The following is a 19709-nucleotide window of genomic DNA, read 5'->3' as shown; positions in this document are numbered from 1 at the left end:
TAGCACCGCCGCCGTCAAACCTCGGCAGCCACGGGTACATCCGGTGCAGCCGATGCAGGGAGGTGGCGTGGCTCCCAGTGAAATGCTGAGGCTTGCGGCCCGCGCTAGTTGGCCACCTCCTCGCGGCGGATGCGGCCCTGGTAGGCTACAGGAAGCTGCTGACGTAAAAAGCTCACTAATCGTCACACCTTATCAGTAAAACGGAATGGAATTAATCGCTAAAATCTGGCAATCGATGATCCTTTCGTTTCCACTTACTCCAAAGGAAACTTATGCTCAACTTGCTACCTTCAACGATACAGCTTGATTACTAACGCATCTCGAGTGACTGAATCCACAGCGAAGTATTAAATGTAAGTGATCAAAAGAACAATATGTTTAACTCTTATTTTAACTTTTTTATAACAATACCGCCCCTCCCTCTTGCCGCCCACGTTGTCTTCACATAATTCTGGGGGGTAGGGTTTCCTACCAGTTCAGAAGAATGTATGGGTAGATCAATTAACTAGAATACTAAGGAGTGGTTTCAATAGAGAGAACATATAAAATACATGGTTCAAACAACAGAAAATCAATAAACTGGTTTCACTTGAAAAGAAAGAAGGTGTAACTCTGTCCACATGCAAGACTGTGTCGACTGTTTTCATTCGTTTGCCCCCACAAACTGGTTCCACTGCAAATAAACGTATTAATAATAATAAGCTAACAAACATGTAAAAACAGCAACCAACTCTATCGATTGTTTTTATGTAGTTAAAAAGAGGAATGAGTGGTTCATCCGTTACGTAAAACAACTACGGGAATGAGTCAATTGTCGTCGAACAACCAACTGATGTGGAATTTTCATTCGGTTGTTCCCATCACTAAGCCCGCCTCATATCTAGAAATAATGAACTGAGGGTTCAAATGCCCCGACATCGCCTTATTGGGAAACCGCCGGCTAAGCTGGTGGTCAGGAAGCTCTAACACATGCACAACAATAACTTTTAAAGATAAAAATGCTTATGCTATTTGACCATATTCTGATATGACGAATTTGCATTCCCGTCTGACGCCCTTACGGCGTTGCGATCTTCTTGGACTTCAGTACAGGCGATCTCTAACTTGAACAATACATTTTCACATCCGAACTCGTTTCTTGTAGTTTTCTAATTAGAGCTTTACTGAATAGATTATGAATGGCGGAAACAGTCATCTGTCGTGTTTTATATTGGCCACTCCATGTGAAAGGCGGGAATTTAAGAAATTATGTTTGTGTCTTACATCGAAAAATCACTCATAAATGGAGGCGTGCTGTATCACAGTCTATTGTAGTAGAGCATAATCAACTGACTCAATAATTTTGATGTGGATAGTACCAGATACGCACATCTGACATTTATTCATTCCGAAAGACGTTCACGGCTGAACTTCATGTACAACAGAGAGACAACGCCTGTTAGGAGCTAATACGGCAACCAACCAAACACCTGAGCACCGTTGAGTTGCCGCAGTACGTAGGAGCTGGGTTCCTTTTCGGTCTGTCTTCAGCAAGTAAGACGCTATGTCATCTCCGCAACAGATGTAAACCCCTAGTCTTCAGCTCACCGTACAAAGTGTATCGATGCTATACGAGTAATGTACCAGCGCAAGAAGGTCTAAAAGTGTAATTCTAAATCTACACCTACGCCCGTACCTGGCAAACCACTGTGAAGTACATAGAAGAGGGTAATTCCCTTGTACCAGTTACTAGTTTTCCTTCCTGTTCCATTCACTTATGGAACACGCTCAGTCTAATTATTTGACTGGGGAGGGGGGGGGGGGGTTACCGAACAGTGTGCCAAAAATATTAAAGATAAAAAATATAATTTTATGAGATGCTTAGTGGTAGAATTATGCATTTTTAAATTTAGTTTCCAAAATCTTTATTCGAATTTAAAAGTTACTACAAACCTATCAATTTATAAATATCATTGTTCCTTTTTCTTGCAACCTATTAAACGAATGACTGTCAAAGCTAAACTGTGTAATGTCTATATTCATGTAAACAAATACGAGTAAGTAATGTTGAAATATCTTTGATAGGAATTATTTTATGCCAGTTTACATCTTTTTGGGAGGAATCGGTAGATGAATTTCAGCACATTTATCTATGTATCCCGCTTTAAAGAAAACATTTCAAATTATAGTTCTATGTTTTTGTTTCTTACACTGTGAGAAACGTATGAGCCTGCAATCAAGGTTTTATGTAACAGGTGTACCAAGAAAAACCTAAATAAGTGTCACAAATAATACCGGAAAATGAATTTATAATTTAAACATGTTTTCTTCAATAATAGCTCCCCAGAACGCTCCAGAACTGTACCCAGTGTCTGTTTTGCCCTCAAGACTTGTATTGTAACTTCTTTTACTGTCTTGTTTCCTTTGCTACGTCCGAAATAGTCATTTCAGCTCTAAACACACAACAACGATCGATTTCCTCTGGAACGGTAAGAATCAATGTACCTGGTCTGAAGCTCAAATGCTGTAACACTTTCGCTGTTTCTACGTTATCAACATTACAAACAATTGCAGCATCATATGTTGGCAGTTTTACAGCTGCAATGAACGAAAACATTATCTTGGAGCGAAGTTTCCGGATAATCGCATTTAGATATTCAGTTTTCAGTCTTACCATGAACACACTTACGCAGTCGGTGAGGATTTGCAGGAAGCTAAAAATAGAGTAGACAGCTTTCATTACACATACAGGAATGCAGTTCTTGTCATTGTAGAAACTGTTATTCCACAGACGGCCGTTAAAGTGATCATTGCCGGAAAACATCGAACAACATAGACACTATCTGATCACTTCCCATACGATTTAGTTAGTGAAACTTTGTGAAATAATTGACAATAAATTTTGCTAATGAACGCAAACAAAATAAAAAAATGGATTTTTTTTCACTTTTCACACGTTCCCCCGTAAACGCCTTGGTGCGCGTTGTAAAAAGTCTTTTTTTTGTGATCCGTATCGGAACGATACATGGGAGGCTGTAGAATATTCCTAAATTAATCATTTATAGCTGGCTCATGACACTCTCTAAGTAGGCTTTCACGGGATAGTTTGGATTTATCTTCGAGAGTCAACCAGCTGAGTTCTCTTAGCATCTCCGAAACATTCTCCCATGAATCAAACATACCGGTTGACCATTGGTACTACCTTTCTTCGTATTATTCCAATATCTCCAGTTATTTCTGGTTGGTGTAGGTCCCTCACAATTGAGAAATACTGTAGGATGTGTCGTACGAGTGTTCTGTATGCAGTCTCCTTTGTAGACCAGTTGCATTTCCCTAGTATTCTACCAATGTACCACTGCGTGACACCTACTTTACCTACAACTGAGCCTGTATGATGGTTCTATTTCATATACCTACACGTATTTGTAGTCAAGTATTTGTATGAGTCGATCGATTCCAACTGCAATCATAGGTTTGCGCGTGATTTCTCTTTACATTTCTAAACGTCTGAAGCAGGTTGCAAGTCTTTCAAAAAGTTGAAATCTTATCAATATCTGACTAAACATTTGTGCAGATATCTTCAGACAGTACTTCAGTATAGACAGCAGTGCCATCTGCGAAAAGTCTAAGGTTACTATTAATATTGTCAGGAAGGTTATTAATAAACGACAAGAACAGCAAAGGTTCCAGCAAACTTTCTTGGGACACACTGAAGTTACTTCTTTATCTGCCGATGACTCTCCGTCTGAAATAATGTGCTGCATCCACTCCACCAAGAAATCCTAACTCTAGTCACAAATCTCGTTTGATACCCGTATGTTCGCACTTTCGATAATAATCGTATGCATTGTAATGAGTCAACAGCCTTTCAGAAGTCAAGAAGCACTGCGTCTATCTGATTGCCTTGATTCATGGCTTTCAGGATGTCATGTGAAGAACGTTCTAGTTGTACTTCAAATGATAGATTATTGGAAGTCTAAACTGCTTAGTATGAAGGGCTCGTTGTATTCTGGATATTACATTTGGGCTCAGAATATGATCTAAGATTCTACAAAAAATGTATGTGAAGGATATTAGATGACTGTTTTATGCATCGCTTCTGCTGCCAGTGTTATAGATGCCTATAGCCTGATTCCTCCCAACCAATAAATGCAGTTTTTTGTTCGATATATCTTGGGAACATTACGGTTGGAAGCTGGGCTAACTCAGCCGGAAACTCGGTATAAAATCTGGTAAGGATTCAATCAAGCCAAGCAGATTTGTTCAGTTTTTAAGATATCAGCTGTTTCTCAAGACCACGGACACTAACATCTATTTCACTTTTCTTTGCAGTGATACAGGAATTAATATTTAATTTTTTATTTCAATTTTTAATTTTTTAAGGAATATTTGAAAACTGAGTTAGACACCTCTACATTTGTTTACCAGCCATTAATTTCATATCTCGTCCATGAATGTCTGGGCGCTAATTTCGGTCTCACTAACAGCTTTTACATACGTTGAAAATTCCTTAGGAAGAGTCCACAAAGCTCGTGAAATAATTGAAGATCTGTGGATCAATGGGGATTTAGGTTAGAGGGTCTCGAGAAAATACAAGAGGGACTTCAGTCACAAAGGGTGAAGGCCGAACACCGGAAGAACGTAGATACAGGAACCATCGGTATAGCAGTTGTAAATTGTCGTAGCTGTGTTGAAAAAGTACCAGAGCTCTAAGCGCTAGTAGAAAGCGCTGATGCTCACATAGTTATAGGCAGTGAAAGGTGGCTAAAGCCGGAGATAAGCTCAGCCGAAATTTTTGCGAAGAACCTAACGGTTTTCCGTAAGGATAGGCTAAACATGAGTGACGGTGACGTGTTTGTTGCTGTTACAAGTAGTTTATCTTGCCACGAAATTTAAGTGGACAGTCACAGTGAGTTAGTATGGGCAGTGGTCACTTTTGGCAACCGGAATGAAATATATAGCAATTGGATCCTTTTACCGACCTCCCATTTCAGATGATACTGTTACTGAAAGAGTCAAAGAAAACTTGAATTTGATTTCAAACTCGTGCCCCGACTCATACCATCATAGTTGGTGATGACTTTAATTTATCCTCGATACGTTGGCGAAAATACATGATTAATTCCGGAGGTAATCATTGAACGTCATCCTAAATTGTTCTAAACACATTCTTTAAATATTTTTTCTACCTGTCGGTTCATGAGACCACGCGAGCGGTAAACGCTTGCGAAAATACACTTGATCTCTTAGCAACAAATAATCCTGAGTCAATAACAAGCATCATAACGGATACAGGGATTAGCGAACACAGAGTTGTCGTAGCGAGACCGAATATTGCAACCCCCAAACCCTCCAAAAATAAACGAAAAATGTACCTATTCAAAAACTAGATAAAAATTCAGTTGACGCTTTCCTGAGAGACAATCTCCAATACTTCCAAACTAATAGTATAAGTGTAGACCAGATGTGGCTTGAATTCAAAGAAATAGTATCGGCAGCAGTTGAGAGATTTATACCAGTTAGATTAACAAACGACGGAGTTGATCTTTCGCGGTACACAAAACTGGTCAGAAAACTGTTGCAGAAACAAACGAAACAAACATGCCAAATTTAAACAGATTCAGAATCCCCAAGACTGGCGATCTTTTACAGAATCTCGAAATTTAATAGGGACTTCAATGAGAGATGCTTGTAATAGTTTCCGCAACGAAACTTTGTCTCGAAACCTAGCAGAAAATCCATAGAGATTATGGTCGTATGTGAGGTATGTTAGCGGTAAGAAACAATCAATGCCTTCTCTGCACAATAGCAATGGATATACTATCGGAGACAGTGCTGCCAAAGCAGAGTTACTGAACATAACCTTTCGAAAGGCCTTCACAAAAGAAGACGAAGTAAATATTCCAGAATCCGAACGAAGAACAACTGCAAACATGAGTAACGTATACGTAAATATCCTCGGAGTAGTTTAGCAACCTAAATCACTTAATAAAAGCTAGTCCTCTGGTCCAGACTGTTTACCAATTAGGTTCCTTTTATAGTATGCTGATGCGTTAGCTCCATACTTAACAATCATATACAACCGTTCGCTCGACAAAAGGTCAATACCCAGGGACTAAAATGTTGCACAGGTCACACCAATATTCAAGAAAGGTAGTAGGAGAAATCCACTAAATTATAGACCCATATCGTTAACGAAGATATGCAGCAGGATTTTGGAACATATTTTGTGTTCGAACATTACGAATTACCTCGAAGAATGCGGTCTATCGACACACTGTTAACATGGGTTTAGAAAACATCGTTCTTGTGAAACACAACTTGCTCTTTACTCACATGAAGTGTTGAGTGCTATTGAGGAGGGATTTCAGATCGATTCCGTATTTCTGGATTTCCGGAAGGCTTTTCACACCGTACAACACAGGCGGCTTGTAGTGAAATTGCATGCTTATGGAATATCGTCTCTGTTCTTTATCTACACTCCTGGAAATTGAAATAAGAACACCGTGAATTCATTGTCCCAGGAAGGGGAAACTTTATTGACACATTCCTGGGGTCAGATACATCACATGATCACACTGACAGAACCACAGGCACATAGACACAGGCAACAGAGCATGCACAATGTCGGCACTAGTACAGTGTATATCCACCTTTCGCAGCAATGCAGGCTGCTATTCTCCCATGGAGACGATCGTAGAGATGCTGGATGTAGTCCTGTGGAACGGCTTGCCATGCCATTTCCACCTGGCGCCTCAGCTGGACCAGCGTTCGTGCTGGACGTGCAGACCGCGTGAGACGACGCTTCATCCAGTCCCAAACATGCTCAATGGGTGACAGATCCGGAGATCTTGCTGGCCAGGGTAGTTGACTTACACCTTCTAGAGCACGTTGGGTGGCACGGGATACATGCGGACGTGCATTGTCCTGTTGGAACAGCAAGTTCCCTTGCCGGTCTAGGAATGGTAGAACGATGGGTTCGATGACGGTTTGGATGTACCGTGCACTATTCAGTGTCCCCTCGACGATCACCAGTGGTGTACGGCCAGTGTAGGAGATCGCTCCCCACACCATGATGCCGGGTGTTGGCCCTGTGTGCCTCGGTCGTATGCAGTCCTGATTGTGGCGCTCACCTGCACGGCGCCAAACACGCATACGACCATCATTGGCACCAAGGCAGAAGCGACTCTCATCGCTGAAGACGACACGTCTCCATTCGTCCCTCCATTCACGCCTGTCGCGACACCACTGGAGGCGGGCTGCACGATGTTGGGGCGTGAACGGAAGACGGCCTAACGGTGTGCGGGACCGTAGCCCAGCTTCATGGAGACGGTTGCGAATGGTCCTCGCCGATACCCCAGGAGCAACAGTGTCCCAAATTTGCTGGGAAGTGGCGGTGCGGTTCCCCTATGGCACTGCGTAGGATCCTACGGTCTTGGCGTGCATCCGTGCGTCGCTGCGGTCTGGTCCCAGGTCGACGGGCACGTGCACCTTCCGCCGACCACTGGCGACAACATCGATGTACTGTGGAGACCTCACGCCCCACGTGTTGAGCAATTCGGCGGTACTTCAACACGGCCTCCCGCATGCCCACTATACGCCCTCGCTCAAAGTCCGTCAACTGCACATACGGTTCACGTCCACGCTGTCGCGGCTTGCTACCAGTGTTAAAGACTGCGATGGAGCTCCGTATGCCACGGCAAACTGGCTGACACTGACGGCGGCGGTGCACAAATGCTGCGCAGCTAGCGCCATTCGACGGCCAACACCGCGGTTCCTGGTGTGTACGCTGTGCCGTGCGTGTTATCATTGCTTGTACAGCCCTCTCGCAGTGTCCGGAGAAAGTATGGTGGATCTTACACACCGGTGTCTATGTGTTCTTTTTTCCATTTCCAGGAGTGTATATAAACGATTTGGGAGACAATCTGAACATCCGTCGTAGGTTGTTTGCAGATGACGCTGTCGCGTATCCACTAATAAAGTCATCATAAGGTCAAAACAAATTTCAAAACGATTTGAAAAGATATCTGAATGGTGTGAGAATTGGCAGTGTGATTTCATCCACGTGAGTGCTAAAAGGAATCCGTTAAACTTCGGTTACACGATAGATCAGTCAAATCTAAAGACCGTAAATTCAACTAAATACCGAGTATCTACAATTATGAACAACTCAAATTGGACGGAACACATAGAAACAGTCGTGGGGAGCCTAACCAAAGACTGCGTTTTATTGGCAGGACTCTTAGAAAATGTGACAGATCTACTAAAGAGACTACCTACACTGCGCTTGTCCGTCCTTTTTTAGAATACTGCTGCACAGTGTAGGATCCTTACCAGATAGGATTGACGGAGTATATCGAAAAAGTTCAAAGAAAGGCAACACGTTTTGTATTATCGCGAAATAGGGGAGAGAGTGTCACTGAAATGATACAGGATTTGGGCTGGACATCATTAAAACAAAGTCCTCTTTCGTTGCGACGTAATCTTCTCACGAAATTCCAATCACCAACTTTCTCCTCCGAATGCGAAAATATTTTGGTGACACCGACCTACATAGGGAGAAATGATCACCACGATTAAAATAAGGTGAATCAGAGCTCGTAGGTTAAGATGCAGGTGTTCGTTCTTTCCGCGCGTTATACGAGATTGGAATAATACAGAATTTTGAAGAAGGTTTGATGAACTCTCTGCCAGGCACTTAAATGTGATTTGCAGAGTATCGAAGTAGATGTAGAAGAATAGGATAGCGGTGTGATAATAGTAACAGGTAACACAATCACAAGTAATAGAGCTGTGGTATTAGCGACGTTTAGCACAATCACACATAAAACAGAGCTTTAAGATACATAGGCCTTAAAGGTTCCACAGGACTTCTCTTATAGATTATTTAAAACAGCACTGCACGAAAAGAACTTTAGGCAGATGCGGAGAAAACTGTAAATCTGGAACTGCTAGAGGATTTTTTTTTTTACCCAAGTACTATTTTACATAATTTAGAGCTCAAGTAAGCGACTAGAAATGTTGTTCTTGCGTACGGGATAGGCGCTTCCAACACAGTCAAAATATTAAAATTGGAATAACATCTCAAGATCCTTCACCGAAAGGAAGTAAGGCCCTCTGAGGATTCTGACACTCTCTCATCGCCGTAGTTAATAATCCATTCCAGAGCGTTTCATGTGTGTGCAGAACTCTGATGGCCGGCCGAAGTGGCCGTGCGGTTAAAGGCGCTGCAGTCTGGAACTGCAAGACCGCTACGGTCGCAGGTTCGAATCCTGCCTCGGGCATGGATGTTTGTGATGTCCTTAGGCTAGTTAGGTTTAACTAGTTCTAAGTTCTAGGGGACTAATGACCTCAGAAGTTGAGTCCCATAGTGCTCAGAGCCATTTGAACCAAGAACTCTGAGGGTTTCAAGGCGAGGATTGAAATCCCCTTTTTTTTCACGAAATTGTAGTGCTTCAGACCAGTCAAAACTATTTTAAGAAGTGAGTGTTGGGGAGATAATCCAATAAGAACCCACTATCCCGGCGGCTGTTTTTTCGCCTTTTTGTCACGCTTCAGAAAACGATAAGTTTCAATACTAGGTAGTGCAGTCGTAGAGTTCGCAAAGACGGATTTGCCGCAATTACGGTTATTGCTTCTGTTGCAATGAACAGACACGGGCCCACACGACAGTTTGAACAGGTGACTGACATTCCTAAAACCAGTGTACATCCCCTTCTAACACGTCAGCTGTTCCATCCTTATCATCTATACCTACACCTATAATTGCGTGGGAATAATTTCCAGAATCGTCTACACTTCTGGCAGTGGACACAGCAGTAAATTCTCGCCAACCAGATCTTCTTCTCCTATGTTCTTTCTACCAATGAATGTTCTTTCTGAAACAAAATACTGATAAATATAGAGAATGTGCATTTTTGGTCCAGAGATAACCTACGATGGCTCACACAGGTGCAACAGTTGCGTCAATGGAGGGTCAATGTCTAGCCTGGGATGCTTGCTACTACGATATGACCCTCCTTTCATTAATGGTAACCTAAATAATACGTCATATGTCAATATCCTCTCATGGATTCTTCTCCCTCTTCCAACTGAAGTGCCACTTAGAATCAGAGAGTTAAAATAGAGGCCGGCCGAAGTGGCCGTGCGGTTAAAAGCGCTGCAGTCTGGAACCCCAAGACCGCTACGGTCGCAGGTTCGAATCCTGCCTCGGGCATGGCTGTTTGTGATGTCCTTAGGTTAGTTAGGTTTAACTAGTTCTAAGTTCTAGGGGACTAATGACCTCAGCAGTTGAGTCCCATAGTGCTCAGAGCCATTTGAACCATTTTTTTAAAATAGAGCCAACACGATGGCTCTCCAGCAACCAATGCCTTACGTGCACGTCGTGTTCTGAACCGAATGTTGGTTATGGAGGAACGGTGGATTGCCGTGCTTGGTCTCTTGACTTAACTCCTCTGGACTTTCATTCAGTTAATGACAATGGGGACAGAAATGAATACTTTCTTCCAGTGTGTGAATCAGTCTATCACTTCCCTTTCGCACCATTCTGACCACTTTCGACTGATAAACCCTTTTTGTGCCCAAAACGGATTACAGTACTACATAACATAATCAAGTATCCTCCGTTTCTTTTTGCTGCGAAGCTGAATATTGTTCCCCTGGTAACCGAACAACATTTGATTGATATATTTAATATTAGGCTTCTAGGCGGAACGCTGTATGCTCCGTGGATCTTCCTATTAGGGGATTGTGTTGACGCTAGAACGGTGCCCCATTAGTATTTGCTCCATTTATATATTTTTCTTACTGCGTCATGCGCTCGCAACGCTACCAGGTGGCATTCTGTCTCGCGGTGGGCAGTGATCATAGTGTTTTAGCTCGTCACAATTCAGTCTCTCAAGCACATCGATTGTTATTTTTTTTCATTGGTAATTTCTTTTACTCTTCAGCTTATGGTTCACCATGTAATTAGATGTGTCAATCTAATTACCAATGATCAAAGTAATGGCCGCTATCGACAGGGGATCTCAAGTTGATTCCGTATTTCTAGATTTCCAGAAAGCTTTTGATACCGTTCCTCACAAGCGACTTCTAATCAAGCTGCGGGCCTGTGGGGTATCGTCTCAGTTGTGCGACTGGATTCGTGATTTCCTGTCAGGAAGGTCGCAGTTCGTAGTAATAGACGGTAAATCATCGAGTAAAACTGAAGTGATATCAGGTGTTCCCCAGGGAAGCGTCCTGGGACCTCTGCTGTTCCTGATCTATGTAAATGACCTGGGTGACAATCTGAGCAGTTCTCTTAGGCTGTTCGCAGATGATACTGTAATTTACCGTCTAGTAAGGTCATCCGAAGACCAGTATCAGTTGCAAAGCGATTTAGAAAAGATTGCTGTATGGTGTGGCAGGTGGCAGTTGACGCTAAATAACGAAAAGTGTGAGGTGATACACATGAGTTCCAAAAGAAATCCGTTGGAATTAGATTACTCAATAAATAGTACAATTCTCAAGGCTGTCAATTCAACTAAGTACCTGGGTGTTAAAATTACGAACAACTTCAGTTGGAAAGACCACATAGATAATGTTGTGGGGAAGGCGAGCCAAAGGTTGCGTTTCATTGGCAGGACACTTAGAAGATGCAACAAGTCCACTAAAGAGACAGCTCACACTACACTCGTTGGTCCTCTGTTAGAATATTGCTGCGCGGTGTGGGATCCTTACCAGGTGGGACTGACGGAGGACATCGAAAGGGTGCAAGAAAGGGCAGCTCGTTTTGTATTATCACGTAATAGGAGAGAGAGTGTGGCAGATATGATACGCGAGTTGGGATGGAAGTCAGTAAAGCAAAGACGTTTTTCGTCGCAGCGATATCTATTTACGAAACTCCAGTCACCAACTTTCTCTTCCGAATGCAAAAATATTTTGTTGCGCCCAACCTACATAGGCAGGAATCATCATCAAAATAAAATAAGAGAAATCAGAGCTCGAATAGAAAGGTTTAGGTGTTCGTTTTTCCCGCTCGCTGTTTTGGAGTGGAATGGTAGAGAGGTAGTATGATTGTGGTTCGATGAACCCTCTGCCAAGCACTTAAATGTGAATTGCAGAGTAATCATGTAGATGTAGATGTAGACCAAATATTTCAAAAGTCAGAGGGATAATCAGTCAAAGGAACTAACAACCGTTGTTTTTACGAGTGGTTTGAATGAAAAATTATTAATGTGACGAACCACAGCATTATGATCACTACCCACCGTAATAACGAATACTACTTGTTCGCGTTGCGGGCACGTGATAGGTATGCAAAATACACTGTGCAATCACGTTAATGTGACCACCTATCAGAAGCCCGAATAACCACCTCCTGCGGTGCAGACAGCTCGGTGACGCCCATGAAGGGAGTCAATAAGGTTCTGGAAGGTATCGACACGGATATGGAGTCATGCTGTCTCCAGTGCTGTGACCAGCATCGCATGGTTTCTCGGATGAAGATCCGTGGCGAGAACAGCCCGATCGAGGCGGTGACAAAAATTCTCGATAGGGTTGAAATATGGGGAGATTGTTGGCCGGAGATGGCCTGCTCTTTTTCGAACCACGCACACACATTGCGAGCTGTATAACACGTTACATTGTTCTGGTGTTAAATGCCATGATTCCGAGGAAAAGAAATAGCACGTAGGTTTGGACACGGTTCCCAAGGATAGATGCATTCTTGTGTTGATTCTTCGTGTCTTCTAGAAAGACGAGATTATCCAGGGAGTGCCACAAAAATATTCACCAGACCACAACGCTCCCTCGTCCAGCCTGGACTCTTCCAAAGATTGTTGTAAGACGTTTGCCTTTGGACGTCTACCGTCGCACGCTCTATCAGCTATCTTTTCGACGGAACGTAAAACGTGATGCATCTGAAAAGGCCACCTCTCGTCGCTCAGTGAACGCCTAGTTAGGTACTGGGGTGCAAACTCCAGACTTCGTTGACGATGAACAGCAGTGAAAACGGGTTCATCAATCAGGTGCCCGCTAAGGAGGCCCATAAGCAGCAACGTTCACTGAAGGGCCGTTGAAGAGTCACCCTTGGTAGACCCTCTGTTTATTGGGATGGTCAGGTTCTCTACAGTAGCACGTTTATTCGTCCGTACACATCTTAGCAGCCGCCATTCCCCCCTATCATTTATGGCAAACGGTGCACCAAAGTTGTCCCAGCGACGGGTTTGGATAGCGCCATTTTGCCATGAACAATATACTTTAACAACAGTGGCACACGTACTGTGTAAAAATGAAGCTGTTTCGGAAATGCTTTCACACTTGGATCAAAAGCCGTTTCGGACGTCTGATAAATCGCTCTGTTTCTGCATTAAGAGAACATCTGCACTGTTTTCCGCGTCCCGCCATTGCTGTTGCTCCCATCGGGCATCTATGAGTGGTTATTGAAAGCTGAAGTCGAACATCGGCAGTGGTTACACTAATTTACTGGGCTGTGTATGTGAAATGAGCAGAAAGGAATAGGCAGTCATTCAAGAGTCAGCGCTTCGAGTGCAACAGTGAGTAGGATTGAGGGTGAGGTGGAAGGGGACAATAAACCCAGCAGCCGCTCACTACCAGAATGAAGCATTCGCTTTCACCGACGTGAAGCAGCTCGCTGACAATATTGTTTGTTTTGAATTAGATTCACTTCCGCATTAGGAATACTATGGCGTTTATCCCCTTGTCAAAAGAGAAAAAGTGGAGAAGCCACCTTGTCCGCGCCAAATGGGAATTACCTTAGCTTTCCTATAGACGTCATACAAAGTGCTTAATAAGCCATCGGAATATTATAAGCTGGAAAACACTTACTGGAACGTCATTAGAAAACAACCCAGAAAGACGGTATGATGTACTTGTCTTCTGGCGAACTACAGTGAATGTTGGCTGAAGTGGTCAGCCAGTAGGGAAAAACCTGAGTTGAGCGTAAGTAGAGTAGTGAGGAAATCTTTTAAGGTCAACACTGCCAATTATTTAAATTTATATATCGTTTTATCGCAAGGGGAGAATCATTTGATAATTAATAAAAACGGAATCCTATGGATAAAATCAGCTTCCAGTTCATGACGTAGAACATTTTCCGAAACTCAAGGAAGTCATTTGCGGACCAGACGTGATTGACTACGTTTTAGTAATTGAAAAGTTTCATCATGAGCTCTCAACGACATTCCAAATGTTCAAATGGGACTTAACTGCTAAGGTCATCAGTCCCTAAGCTTACACACTACTTCACCTAAATTATCCTAAGGACAAACACACAGACACCCATGCCCGAGGGAGGACTCGAGCCTCCACCGGGATCAGCCACACAGTCCAAGACTGCAGAGCCCCCTAGACCGCTCGGATAATCCCGCGCGGCTACGACATTCCAAGACATTACACGAATGAAGACGGATTTTGATTTATCTGGCAGATGGTTCTCGATTTTGGTTGCTAATGTACCTCGTTACTTCCAACTTCAGTTATTACACGTACCCAGCTCAACAACCTGTTTTCCACTCTAGGAACTTACAAGATTTCCGTACAGTGTTACCCCAGGAGCAATATCCTTGACTACACCTACAAACCGCTGAAGTTATTCCCGTATTTGATTTAACACATCACGGCAGCGATAAATTCATCGTCCGACTACAACATCGGAGCACCGATCTCTTCAGAAAAGAAATTTTCTTCGAGAATATACCTGACACCGACATCACTGACCACTTACGACTCATGAGTGTTTTAAATACGGTACAAATGTATTTGTGACGTAGGACGCAACATTTTTTTTTCTTAAATACATTGCTGGTTTACTGCAAGAAGGTATCGTAGGAATTACAGGGATATTACACCCCTGACACGTTTCATGTGTTCAAGCGCACGAGTTGTCTTGCAGCTTATGTTCCCTTTCTACCTAAAAACTGAGTTATATCTAGGAATCAAATACGGTAGAGCCATCGGGCATACGTGCGAAATACCGTCAGGATCTGAGATACAGTGCTGTACCCACATAAAATCTTTTCAACGTGCTACACAATTTACGACTAAAAACTTTAGTAAACAGCTGTCCTAGCTGCAGGTTCCATGTGAGGGAAATATATTCAGAGTCTGTGTATCAATGGACGATGTAATCTGTTATAAATTTCAAACTACAAGCTACATAAAAACTCTTCAAATCTTCTCAATAATAAAACTGTTGTCCTCGACTTCCCTGCACTTAAAACCACAACATCTGTAACGCTAGTCTGGAACCGAGCGACCGCTACGGTCGCAGGTTCGAATCCTGCCTCGGGCATGGATGTGTGTGATGTCCTTAGGTTAGTTAGGTGTAATTAGTTCTAGGCGACTGATGACCTCAGAAGTTAAGTCGCATAGTGCTCAGAGCCATTTTTTTGCTGTAACGCTATCTGTGTGAGGAGTAGTTGCTAGACAGTAAACATTACACATTTCAGAACACAACGTCAACATCTATCCTCCGACAGTTATGAAATTGTTTCCGCAGCATTTGAAGCGACGTCACCTTCCTTCTGACGCAAAACCATCTGAATGCACTCATACACGAAGAATTCAGAAGCTTTCAAAAAATCAAGGAATCAATTACTGATTGACTGTGTCTAGCACAATATAATTAAATTTCTGACACTACTGTGTGCAAAAGAGAAGTTGGGCTCAGTACAGCTGTCAGTAAATCGCCATTTGCCACACTTCTTCATTCAGCAGCTATCGATTATTTCCAAAGGAAAAGCTTGTCCGAGGCAATACCTGCTTTCTGTTCATAGGAGTCAGATCGTAATCCCATCCTAAATACAACTGCAGGACAATGAGACTGATGTGGTGATCAAAATTTTGAATGTACTTCAGTAATTTCGAATATACCCATGGGAGACATGTTATAATCGAATGAAGAACGGGGTGATGATCCTGTATCATCGGAAAAACTCGGATGGTTTCTACAGGCTACAACAATGTTAAAAAATACTACACGTTACCATAAAACATACAAAGGCAGCCAAGGTCTTGGAGAGAAATGATTGATAGAAACTTGATCAGTTTAAAAGATATAAATGTACGTCGTAAGTTACATAGCTTGGCAATAGCAACAGATAAGGAATCAGGACACGAAATTCCTTCCACATAGCTTCTAGAATTAAATAACAGTAGATCATTAAATAGCAATTGACCGTCTTGTGATAACTGTAATACTACGCGGAATGCATAGCAGTATCTCACAGCTATGCAAGAAGTGTATCCATGCCGATTCCAGCTCACTTTGCAGTTAATATACAGAACTGAATCTGGTGACACCACTGTCTTCAATATAAGTGCTTGTGTGGGTTGCCTACATGCAGCGGCACAGACTTCACAATCCAAGATGAACGTAAGCCCCGGTGACATCATCATCAACATCACCATCATCATCATCTCCCCTCTTCAGCCAATATCGGCGTAATATTAAAATGAAATAAGCAGCCAATTACTTGAATTGCGTAAAATGGCGTCAACTTCGAAGATGCGAGGTATATTCCAAAAAACTGCCTAGGTTTCCCTTGAGTTATTCCTATGTTTAAAGATATTTGTGTAAAATCGGAAGATTCTGGCCTCAGAGTTAAGTTCATACCTCCAAATCTCTAAATTTCACATGTCAAAGTGTGTACATATTGCTTGTCTTTTTCATAAAGTAATCCACTAATTCTGTTGTAACACACACACACACACACACACACACATACACACACACACACACACACACACAGTGAATAATGTTCCACCTCTGCAAATACTGTACTACATTTCACCTCGCAACTGTGTATAAAATATTTCCTCTCTCTCTCTCTCTCTCTCGCTGATTTTCCACGTCTAACTCATCATTAAATTTTATCTCAAGTATGAGTGCAGAACACATTAAAAATATTTCAGCATTTGCGTCGTCATCCCCATTATCATCATAAAATATTAAAGAGGGAATGAAAGACAAAAATACTGAATAAAAAGTTCTGTAGATTTAAAATATTTTATAACAAATTTTCGCACAATAAATTACCGTGAACTTTGACTTGTTGTCACACAGCGGAAACATACGAATTTAATCATCACCTTCAAAACATTTTAGAATATCATTTATTGTAAACAGTAGATTGTTACAGTTTGAGTAAGTAATTGAGTCTTCTCCATTAAGCAACCAAGCTTAGACTTCGATATCTGCCTTAATCAAATGGAAATGGCATTCAGTTGCGTTTTGTGTAACAAATGTATGCAATATGGATAATATATCCTTTATGTAACAATGAACCTGTTTCACACTGATGCAGGAATATTTCAGTCTAATAAATACGTTCATACATTCTATACACTTCAAAACATAGTGGTAACAATCTGTAAAGCACTCTCTCTTAAGGGAGTATATTATCTTCCTATTATCTTCTGAAATTGCATTAAGATCACAACCAAAATCAGTGACTTCATATATGACAGCTAAACACTCTTACGAATTAACCAATGGGCCACGACAATTTTCTTTTTGTGATATAACATTAATATCGCTTATAGCTCCACTTTATGAATAGGAAATGACAATTTTGTATACACAGTTGTCTTTCTCCAAAGCATACATAAAAAAGTATCACTATTTTCTAAATCAGCTGTTTCTATGTTGTTCACTCTTTACAGGGCGCCACTGTTAAGAAAGTTAGTTCCCCCAGCACTGATGCTCAAGAATCTTGAGGGTAGATATATTTTACTGATTGTCAGATGAATCAGTACTACTGTCCCAAACTTGGTGTTGACGCATCTTGCACTCATTATTGGACGGCGCTAGCCTCTCTCCAATGCTGACTGTCTTTCAGTGCACACTGCACTTCTGTCGATGTCCAGATGTTTCACGTTCCGCCACATGCAAGCAGAAGAGTCTCTGCTTTCATGTATAACAAGTAATTGATAAGCAAAATATAGATTCTGTTAGTTTTAGCATGTATTGCAAATCATACTTATATTTTGCCTTCAGAAAGAAGAAAGCGATGACAGAAATCATTATGACGATGGACGGCTCTGACACTACAGCAACAATGACAACCTACTGCACTGATTCCTTTCGCTTTTATGCCACACCACTATGCCGAACCAGCAGTTATGATAGGAAAAAAAACGTGATTAGTAATCATTACCCGGCAACGCCTTTTTTGTTGATGCGGCATCGTATTTTGGACTTCCCCACACTCGTATGGCACGTACCTAATAATCAATATAACTCAGTCTCGGAAGTGCTTGTTCCTTCTCTGCAACAGGCAACAGATAGACCCACTCAAGGAATTCTGCATCCCTATGCTGTGGTTGATGACAGTTTTTCGAAAAAGACATTTTCTTTCAGTTTTTAAGTAACGTATAATAATTCAAGCCGTCATGTGTCTCACATGGCGTAACACCCATCAGCACTGGTTAACCTCTTCTCCAGTAAGATAGACATGTAGCTGGACTCTATGTCAGATACTGCACTCTGTTATCCGAACAGGTGCTGCAATTATATGAAATTTTAAAAAATTTACAATTTGCATGCTCTTATTTAAACTGATATAATGTTCCCAAACATGACTCCGACTGATTCTTTCGAGGCTCCTCTTCAATAGATATTATTTCAGGAGAGAGCCAAGTACATTTTCGCTCTTTCCCCTTCATTATTAAATATAAGCTTGCCTCATATGTCACCATATATTACCGTGTTTCAGCAAAAACTGCAACAAATAGACCTATCAAAAGGTGCGACACAGTAAATTTTGTACGAGGCGTCTCTGCAATTTGCCTTTAAGACCGCTTGAACTCTGCTGGGAAGACTTTCAATGACGCATCTCAATGACTATGGAGGAATGGCAGCCCATTGTTCCTCGAGGGCTTAAACCAAAGAATGTAGTCACATTGAATGCTGGGATATGAAAAAAAGTGCTCCTTGGGTATTTATTGGAACTCCTGGAAGGCCACTCACTTCAAAAATGCGACTGTCCACAAATCATTGGCTCGCTGAGGATGCTTTGTTACATACCGCACTGTCATGTTCATACAAACTATCATCGTCTCCAAACTGCTACTGCTCTATTTACCGTACTCAATGCCGTGAAATGTGTTGATACCCCTCCACATATAGCTTTCTCCTTAGTATAGTAAGAAACGTACACCATGACGACATCGTCTTCGTATTTTACTGACCCACTGTCATTCACTGTCCAGTGGCATCACTCTTTACACCACCTTAAGTGTCGATTAACACTGACCTCAGAAATTTGTGGAGCTGCTCGACCAATGCTCCCTACTCACAATATTTGTCTAACTGGACTTCTGGTTGCCATTTTCATGGTGTTCAGATATTCTGCAGTCCATTTTCTACTCAAAACGGAAACCAGTCGGTCAGTAAAGGTTAGTTTACACGACGATCACACGGTTTTTTCCCACAACTAATAAACAACTGTGTGATACAATGAAGGGCTTGGGTTCGCGTCCAATTCATTTCCATTCGTTAATCGATTTGCAGTGTGCTATGAGGTTTTTTTAAAACTTTCAGCATCTTTTTCAAATCGATAAACCATCAGCAACAGTTTTCTATCCTTTTCTCAAATCTTCTGCTGCCCATTTAGCTCCATCTGTCTTCTCTTTTTCTAACTACCTGAAACATAGAACAGTGGATACTGTTAGGGCGGTAATGTCAGTTTATAGGGCGAATTCCAATATGTTGTGTGATGGTTTCCACT

Source organism: Schistocerca americana, chromosome X, assembly GCF_021461395.2.
Source record: "Schistocerca americana isolate TAMUIC-IGC-003095 chromosome X, iqSchAmer2.1, whole genome shotgun sequence".
In the NCBI taxonomy this organism is placed as follows: domain Eukaryota; kingdom Metazoa; phylum Arthropoda; class Insecta; order Orthoptera; family Acrididae; genus Schistocerca; species Schistocerca americana.
Note: the sequence above shows the minus strand (reverse complement) of the source record.